Source organism: Egretta garzetta, unplaced genomic scaffold, assembly GCF_000687185.1.
Source record: "Egretta garzetta isolate BGI_Z169 unplaced genomic scaffold, ASM68718v1 scaffold769, whole genome shotgun sequence".
Taxonomy (NCBI): Eukaryota; Metazoa; Chordata; class Aves; order Pelecaniformes; family Ardeidae; genus Egretta; species Egretta garzetta.
In genome coordinates this window covers 146,463-156,846 of record NW_009260831.1, presented here as the reverse complement: position 1 = coordinate 156,846, position 10,384 = coordinate 146,463, and positions in this window count along the sequence as shown.

The window sequence follows — 10,384 nt, the reverse complement described above, 5'->3', positions numbered from 1 at the left end:
GAATGTATGGCCTCAGAGACCTCTCGTTCTTCTGCGCTTATTAAAGAGCATTGCACATCTCCTAACTCAGGCAGGAACTGCGCAGCTGGTTTAGGAAAATGTGTCTACTTCAACATCAAAGGCCTTTAGCCTTGGATTAAAAGAATCTTCACTTCTGCATTTCTAATGCAAACATTTAGGTTGCAAGGGGGAAAAAAAAAAGAGAGCAGACTATAACAACTTTAAAAATCACTGGGTCTAAGTATAAGTATTTTTATTTTTAATGTAAAAGGTTGAAATGCATGTGATTTTAATTTAGACATTGACAGTCAAATCTAGTTCTTCAGCCTAATCAATAAGTTAGTTTAAATTTAGCGTTACCCTTCGTATTCTTGTTAGCAACGACTCACAGTCGCATGAAAAGTAGCAAGGAGAACAGATGTTCTGCCAGGTATCATTGGTTTCTGTAGCTGAGGCATTAACCCTATGGGAATAGGATGCTGTGCTTTTGCAGGGGTGCTGATATTTCTGTTCCAAAGTTAGAGCATAGCTTTAATAACATTTTAGGGTGTTTGTTATGGTTTTAGACATTTATAACTATCTGGTTCGTATTTTGGGTAACTCCCTTGGAGCTAGGAATAACAGTTGAATCATATTTTTTCACTCTTTGGTCTGGTAACTGTATTAGAAATAATTTCAGTACTTCAAGAATTGCTCAAGCACAAGAAATACATTTTTAAACCAACACGGTTTTACAACACCCTGTATTGAAGAAAATAGTCCTGTTTTATGCACAGTTCATTGTGGAATATTCCATTAATTAATTTTCTTTTCAAATGAATACATGCTTTTTGGAACTCTTCGTTGCTCTGTTTTTCTGGCACGTCCCTTTACAAATAGAGTAGCAGAAAAAGCTATTCCAATAGTGCAAAAATATTCATTGAGTTTAGACTGTAAGGCTGGTTCTGTAAAACACCCTTTGGACTCTCTTATTCTGTAGCAGCTGTATTACCTTCTACCCTGATTACGGATTGAGCTATTTGAATTTTCCCCCATTTCTGGCTTACCTGGTGTTCTTCGCAATGGATGTGTCCCAGCTGGGAGATTCCTCTGAACTGCCAGAAATTTGCCAGGGCGTTCAGAATAAATTTACTTGCATGGAATAATTGCATGGAATTAGTCCAACTGTCACAAAAACTCAGGAGAAACATCTAGTTGAAAACAGCATTTTGTTCACTTGCAGCCAAAACAAAAAAGAACAATCCTTTTGTATTCACAGTCAATGCTGCAGGAAAAGGTTTAGCTTAACCGCACAAATCTTTTCGCAATGAGTTATTTTCCTTTGTAAGCAAAATCAGCTTTGCGAGTGATCTATACATTCATACATAATTGCACTTGCTCCTGATTAGGGTATGTGTAGGCATTTTTCTCTTGGTGTAAATATCTGTATCCTAGATGGTATTTGGCAGGGAGATCTCACTGCGAGATTTTGTGAGTCCAAGGGTTTTGTTTTCACACGGCATAATTTCGAATCAGATATTCAGGATGCAGTCTTGAAAAATAACATACTTTTTCATTTCTCTTGTTTTCTAGAGGAATTCCTTATGGTGATGTCTTTGTGGAAAAACAACTTTCCCCATCTTGGAGGTCAGCTGTTCAGCTTCAGTGTTCATTCTTCTAGTTTGGTGAGTTATCATTCAATCCCCCCTCATAGATAGTATGCATTGAAAGGACTATTACACAAGCAAACCCATTGCTAGGGCTTGCTGGGCTGCAAACATGGAGTTTCAGACACTGCTGCTCACCTGGCTTTCAGGAATGAAAAGCCTTTTCTCTGCTGAGAGAGAAGGGATGGGAGTTGCTACTCCCAAGACTAGCAGTGAAGAGAAAAAACTGCTCCTGTGTGGGAGGCCTGAGGTAGGACAGAGATGCTGCTGAGGGAAGCTCTGGACAACACTCATATAAAAATATGTGTGAGCCTTTCCCCCCTCTGCCAAAGGAAAGGGGGTCTGTAAGCAAAGGGAGTCTCGTAGGGGAAGCAGAAAAAGCACCAGCTCTGTTGGCTCTAGGTAGTGGGGTGATTTTTTTTTCTCCACTGCAGTGCACCGATGTAGCTGCCTGATGTTTGGGCTTTCTTTGGGTGGGTAACTCATGATCGTGGAGCCTGCTATCCTGTGCCTTTGAAGCTATACAGTTTGTAAGCAAATTCCCGTTTGTTTATTTAGCTACTTGGTTTTGTCTTTTTTTTTTTTTTTTTTTTTTTATTTGCAGTACTGGTGCCCTCTCGTGGTTAATTTCATGAAAGAGGATTAACGTTAACAATGTTGCCTGCTAGTGTAAAATAATTAAGAACATTGTAGTTCGTATACTGCCTCTGATCTCAGAAGTGAAAAAGTGCACTGAAACTATAGAGGGAATATTGTCAGGAGCTCCTTGTTCATCCGTGCAGGTGTCTTGGTACACTTGCTTGATTTCCTGCTCATCAGGACGGACCGTTTTCCGGCATGAAAATCAACCAGCTCATGCACTTTGTGATAAATACGATCTGCATAAAGAGCGGTATTGTATACATAGGTCAGCCTACTGCAGATGAGCTTGGTGCTTAAGGCACATTTGTAAGTACTTGCTATAGGTTTGGCATGCTTTATCTCCTGCAGAATTGGGCAGGGCAATGTGCAAGAGTCACTGCAGTGCACTATGGTGCTAGAGTTGTTGTGATGATTAAGGGTGTGCGTTAGTCATTCCATGTTAAATCACAATTGCACCTAAAAACGACACCAAAACCAAAGGCCTTGGCGTGCCAGGGGAGAGACTGTGACTATTCAGAGAACTGACAGCAGAAGCAAAGACAGATCCCCCTCTTTACAGATCAGAGGCTCAGGCCCAGGGAGACTGGACAGAAATTGCACAGGGAGTTTGTCTCCAAGAGGCAGGCTGCTGCTTTAGGGACTAGCTCATGCATCACTAAAGTTGTTTGGTGAATTCTGACTGATTTCAGTGGTCGGAAGGAGGAAGTCCCTGGTGTACGTGAAAACATGATTCTTTCAAACTACATTTAACACGGGCGGATAGGAACACGATACTGTTCCACTCTAAGTTGTGCTTACATGAGTCTTCTTCTCTTAACACAATCTTTTTCTGTGTTGCTGTTTCCCAGTTCCCTGCATAAAAGCCCATCTTTACAAAAAAAAAAAAAAAAAAAAAAAAAAAAAAAAAAAAAAAAGTTGTGAGATATTTACATTGCTACAGCTTGGTCATTTTTAGCAGCAGTAACTGGCACACTTTAAAGTGTGCCAGAAACACATCAAGGCTATAAAATCTTTTGGTTTATTGGTAAAAAGAATGTTAAAAAAAATGTACTCAGTGGAGTCCATCCAAAATTGCCCGATGACTGCAGTAAAATAACCTGGAAAGTAAGTTACGAACTGGCTTAGTACGGTGGGTTGTGAAGTCAGGGGGCAGTCACGACTGACTCAGTTTACAGCTTATCTGCTGTTCTCTTGTCTACTGCCTGGAGTGGATCTTCATCCATAAATGATGCAGATATTCAGGTATTGTTTTTCTATGGATTATCACAAAAACTTTAGTACAAAACCCACTATCTTAAACAAATTGATACTTATCCTCCCACTTTATTTTATATCTCTGCTGTACTATCTTATATCCAGATAGACAACCAGAGATGGAGTCACCCCTAATAGCAAATACGATAAAACTAGTATTTATTTGATTTTTGCTTTTAGCCCTTATGTTTTGCCTAGGCTGATGAAAAAGTAGAAGCTGTCTTTCCTAATTCCCTGGCAGCTGTTCAGACAACTAGATCAAATCATCCTCATACAATTATAACCTATCTCCCCAGCTTCCTGATTCTTCATTCTTCCGAGTTGCACTCCCTTTCCAACCTTGAATAGGCCCTTTCTGTCTCAGAGAAAAATCCTTTCTTATTATACAGTGACCAGAAAAACACGTAATTTTTCCAGTGTGTGGTCTACTGCAACTACCCTGAGATATTGGAGATTTTTCAAAATCAAAACAAAACCCACTTACAATTGTTCTTGGAACAAGAACACTTGTATAACTGTACTTGTATTTTTCTGTGTTACAAAATGACTTTCGTTGCATTATGTTAGCTGTTTTTGGAAACTTTTTGTCTAACGCTCAACTGTACTAATGGCCTGGACTTACTTTTCAGAGAAAAATAGAAAATTGGAAGTAATTGAAATGAGGATGCTTTGCTTTACAGTCAATTATGTTGCTTTGACTTGAAACAGTTGGGGAAATATAGTTGTTAATAGAGAAGATGTTCAGAACTGTTTCTTATGACCGAGTGAATTCTAAAGGCAGAAAGGGGTGTTTGGAAATGTGGGAGATGCATTTTATTGCCAATAAAAAGAGATCAAGGACACTGAAGACTCATTCTGCTCCAAAAAGGCTGGTTTTGAACTTGCATATATATGTCCAGTGTTGCCCAGTAACTTTAGAATAAAGATTGCCAACTTTCTCGTGCTTAGAGCTGCTTTTATTTTTTACATAAATGCTTTTAGCCAGACCGATGTGGTCACATTTGCACAGCTCTGCCCTTTACCCAGTAAACTCTGGTGGACCTGACCTTGTTATATGCCTTTTCCCTAGCTCTTCATGCCATCAATTAACCTGGTCTACTGACAAGCCCGCCTTCCCTTGGACTGCCAGGAGGCTTGACACCCCTTCCAGCGCATCGGGGATGCAGTGCACTGATAACAGGGGCTGGCACCATTAGCAGAATTTTGGTTTGGTACCCAGTTTGACAGCAGTACCTCTGCTGGCCACAGACTGGGGGGGGATACCAGTCTTCTTGTATCCTGGGAAATGTGTGAGCAGCTCCTGAAGACAGTCTCCATCCTAAGAAAACCTCCAAAAATCTGGAAGATTGTGTGTTTGAACTGAGATCCCCAAGATGAGATAAATACAGGTAACTCTGAAACTTACACCATATTTACTTAGCAGTTCCTACACTATTATGAAAGCTAGTGCTAGCATATTTTACGCTCATCGAGCATAGCTGCTATCACTAGCTGCTGGTTTTACTGGGGTAATTTTTGGAAAAACTAAAATATTTGAGAATCTGCCATCTCTGTTTTGCCAAGAAAGATTGTAAAGATTGGCAAGGATAGGGTAAATCTGCAGAATCTATTCTAGTTGTACTAAAAGCTCAAATTTTAAAGGCAACATTTTCAAAAAAGCTCCTAAATTGTATAGTCTTAATAATGTTTCTTAGTGCATGTAGAGGGGTGCAGACACTTCCCCCTTTTGTGGAACGCTGTTCTCCCAAATGATCAAAACTCACAAGACTTTGCACTGATAGGTGCATGTTGGATTTTGAATGCCCAAGCTCAGTGGATGGTTGAAAATACCAACCACGATATATAATAAATGACAGATGTTATAGATACTCCTGGGTGCAATGAAGAAGGTCACAGAAGTTTGCTTCTAAAAATCAACTTTAATTTATCTTCTAAGGGTTGGCCTCCATTTGATGTGAATACTGAGAAGCTGCTGCAGGCTACCACTGATTGGAATTTACTTGTATTAGTCTAATTGCATGCTCTGCCATCATCTGTTTGCAATCACAAAGAGGAAGCTTCTGAAGCTTGGGAATGAGAGAAAATGAAGTGTCTTGACAACTACAAAACATCGAGAATGCTTTTGGAGGTTTTCCCATCTCTGTGAATATGAACAAAAAGGCTCAGCTATATTTTTTTTAACATGTCCATCTTTACACTGCGCCTATAACACAAATACCTATAACAACTAGGAATAGTGACAATTAATGAAGTTTCCCAAGCGCTGTAAACTGATAAGGAGCAAGAGTTTGTGATTTGTTTTGGAAGGGGTTGAATTAGTTCGTTATTGAATTAGTTGAATTAGCTCATTACTAAAATCATACAATTGTTCTTTCTGTGGATCTTCAACTTACGAAACATTCAAATTGAGTGCTTCTGGCTGACCAGTTTAACTACCAGTTTTAAAACACACCCCTTGGGCATTTTATCTGTAATGCTGCCCCGGAAGGTATGACAGTAGGCCTTTTCTCGTGCAGCAGGCAGACACAGAAGTGGGAAAGGAAATGGGCAGATAAAACACCTTAATGACTAAAGACACTGAGGCTAGTTTTGCTTCTGTTCAGATTTAGAGGTTTAGGCTGGAGAGAGGAGTTGAGAGCCTTGCAGAGCATTTTGCTGCGCTCCACCGAGAGGCAGCATTGCACAGCACTGGAGGAGCTTGGGGAGAGGCAGGGGAACGCCAGGCTGACCCAGGGCTTGCTTCCTCAGCCCCTTCACCTGTGAAATGGTGACACTGCTGATTGCCCACTGCGCGGACCACTTTGAAAAATGCTAGTAGGAAGTGCCACACAGGGTACCAGTGAGTTGGAAATCTGTTATTTATGGATGAACCGCCAACACTAGTTCAGCAGTAGGGATCTGTCTCTTTCTGCTTGGCCAGTACACGTGGAGAAGAGTAGCAAAGGAATGCAAAAGGTACTCTGCAGCCTCGGGATGGCTGTCAAGGGGACTGGAGTGTCAGGTCTGCGAGGGAAAGGGAGATTTTACTCACATCTGCACAGCCTGTGAGAACTGCTTTCTAAACTGCCAGGCTTCTTATTTCCTAGGTAAACTTTTAAACTATCTGGGGTAAGTGTGAAGATGAGCTAGGGTAATCTCAATTCTTGTACACCTGGGGCAAGCTCTTATAGTGACAGTTGTTTGGTGGCAAGGCCTGGTACTTCTCGTAGCTTATTTATTGAAACAAACAAACAAACTAGGAAAAAAAAAAAACAACCAACTTTTGCCTTCTCAGGGGTAAATTTCAGAGATGAGGCCTTACTAGTACTCATTACCAACTTCTACTGAAGTAGAAAACCAAGTGATGCCAATTTTGCCTTAATGTACTCTTGAAGTGAAATATCTGCCCCAATGCTTTGCTGTACCCCAGCCCCCCATATTGTTTTGGGGACTGATCCAAAGCTAAGACGCTAGAAAGTCTAGACAATTACAGCATAGCTTAGATGAAGTTCTGAGAGCCTTTGTCACTTTGTGATGTGAAGGGTTAAAATTTCAGGGGCCTTTTTCTCAATGTTAGGCAGTGAAAAAGGGAATAATAGAAATAATACATTGAAACATTGCTATGAATCAGAGAATGCAATTTAAAAAAAAAAAACCCAAAACAACCCTGAGCTGAGATTGAATCCAAGCTCAGAAAAGCACGAGGAGGTATAACTAAAAGCTTTATAAAATTCCCATCTTAAACTTGACCAGATGTTGGAAGTAAGATGATTATAATTTGTACCTCGTATAGTATCTGTGGCAACTCTTACATCACCATAGCTTCCTAAGGCATGTAGATGAAGCAACACTGACTTTAGTTTTCCAGTGAGTTAGTGAGCCTGTGTGTATTCCTTTGACAGGCATTTTTGCACCGAGAGCAATTCAGTGAGTGCAGTTGGGAGCATCAGATAGGTAGTGGGCAGTCTCAACCAGGCTGAGGAAGTGGGTGCTTCTAAACCGGGTTAAATGCTGATATCAGGCTTGTGAGTTTCTATCGATTCTGAGCCTTAGTGCTAATTCCCGTAAAAATGGAAAATCAGTGAGCTTTCAGTCCAACACTCTGAGTGTGTCCACTTTCAGAGAGAAAGCATAATTCGTTGTGTCCTGCTACTGAACTCATTTCTCCTCAAGTTTCCCATCTGTAAAACAGGACAAAAAATACAATCTTCCTTCCTGAGACTTAACTGCAAAATACCTCGTGATCCTCATGTTAGACCAACAAAATGATGGCATCAATGTCTTTGAGGAAGGGATCTTTTTTTTTCCCCTGCTGTGTTTACACAGTACTTAATTAACTAAGTGATGCCCATGTCTGCAGTGGAAGATCCCTGGTGCTATTACTACTGAATTGTAGTGAGCTCTAGCACTAATACTACTAAAGAATAATGATGGGTGGGAGGATGGACTTACAATCTAGACAGTAGCATCTACTTCTGTCTGCGTAAATTAGAGGTCTTGCCTTAAACTAGGAGGTGTTACAGTGGGGTAACTTACATTGTGAATTAAGCATGTCCTTGTAAATCCAGAGCAGACAATAGGCTGGACAGTAGTAGTTCTAGTTAGGGGTGATCTGCTTGGTTTCTTAAACTTTTTAAACTTTAAAATAGCTTTGAATTAAAGAAAAAAGCCATTCTAACAAACAAAACTGTCTTGATCCAACACAGGTTGTAGCAGTGCCACTGTTGCAGTAGCTGCATCCTAGGATAGTAATGATGGTGTTTTTAAAGATGCTACTAAGTGATACTTGGGCTCATGTTTGTTAACTACATCAAATCAAAGAAGAATCTTAGTAAAAGTCATTGCTGAAGTACTTGAATTTGAAATAATCCAAGCTGATTTAACACATTTTAAAAAAGAAGAGCTGCATTCTTTATAACAAATCTTCTAGTTATGCCAAAAATAAAAATTCCAAAATATATTTGTAATAATAATAATGCTAAAGCCTCCAGACATGCCAAATTTCTAGTCTTGTGGATATAAACTGTAAGCATTGTGCATTTTTCTTTCAGCTGTCAGATCCTCTCCTCTGAGGAGAGCATCATTGAGGAGCAGTTCGAGATAAGAAATATGGACCAGAAGAATATAAAGAGATCCTGATGGCTGTCAGAACAGTAAGTAATTTTATTTTTAAGCATTTCTAACATAAGCATTTTTCTCTAAGACTACAGTGTAAAACAAGCCATATGACATAGGGAATCATAAATTGATTTCTCTGAGAGGTGTGCAAGTGGGATTGCAGGCTTGCATAAACTTGAAAATTTTATTTCTCAGATGGATTTCATACTGGTGGAAGAACTTGAGGTAACATCTTTTTCTACAGAGACGATGTCTCCAAGGAAGAGTTACTTGATTTGTAGCTTAGATCCAAATCAAAAGGGTCAATGTAAATTGTCTTGTTTGTGAGAAGAATGATTATGTAGTCCCTGAATTAAAGTTTATTTAGAAGTTTGCTTGATGGTTGATTAACTGCTGAAAAAGAACATTAGTACTGTTGTGTTCCAACAAAAATCCTACAACCATAAAGTTGTTTCAGTCTTTTTACAATCAGATATGCCTACCTTTTTTGGTGTTAGGTGTATATACACAATCACATGCATGTACACTTCTAAATAAGGGCATGCAAACAGAGGTAGGGAGTTTTTCTTTTTTTTTTTTAAATTGCAAATTTCAGTGGGAATCTTCCAAAATCACTGAGCTAGGAATAATTTCATTCTAGCCTTACTCTGCTACATTGCTTGGCTCCAGACTAGGCCTTGCTTGTCTTTTGTCTGGTGGTCTTAGAAGGAGGTGCTTTAAACCACAGAAAACAAGGTTTGCAAATGCTGTGGATGATCCTGAAAGGAAACAGATGGTTTCTCAAACACAGAACTCATGGCAGTGGAAGTTTTGGAGCTCTCTCTCAGAGCAATGGGGTTTTGTTACCATTGGTTTGCTAAAAACAAGAATATATTATACACTATATTACATTCAGATGATCTCATACTAATCAAAACAATCTTGTGGGACCTCTGATTCTGATTAAGCATTTGGGCTGAAGGGACCATGCTACCATCCTACCTCATTGGCAGGGGTTTTGTCATGAGACATTTGGTCTGTTTTTGAAGCAAATATTTCTGTGATAAGTGTTATATTAAAACCCACAAGGATATGAATAATCCTGTTTTCAGTGAAGAGTTTAAACTGCATGTTATAAATAAAACCAAGGCCACACATTGACTCAAAAAGGTAAAAAAAGAAATACTGAATAGCTCTGTTCATCCTGCCCACTAAATGGGGTGAGGCCATGGGGAAAAATATCTTTTAATTGTATCACGCAGGAGAAGTGAATTAGGACTAGACAAGGCGACCTTAATTCTGGTGCTTTCAGCTCTTGAATACTTGACTTTTCAACCTTATAGGTGGGTGGAGAGGTGGTTATTATTTTTGTTTTGTTTGTCATCATGCAGCTAAATTCCGCTTCAAAGTACTTGGCGTTTTAAAATTTATTCTGCTAGTACATTCCATTTATTTAGTCTCAACTGCTGGTTTTTAAACTGAGCTAGGAATGACAATTTCTCCCTTAAAAGGATTATTTTACTCATTGTGAAGTGAGGCTCTTAGCTGCCATCTTCGTTTCTTTTTGGTCATAAAACTCCAGCCATCAGACAAAGATCAGCAAGTCTCCTAAAATGAATAGGCGCCCCAAGGAAAACTGAATAGCCTCCAAAGCAATTGTATCGAAGTGACATCAGCGCTCAGATATTTTCATCTTGGCTATTCCAACAACATTCAGTCAATAACGGGCAGTAGAGCCAGTACACACTGACTCTTTATTGCTCCCC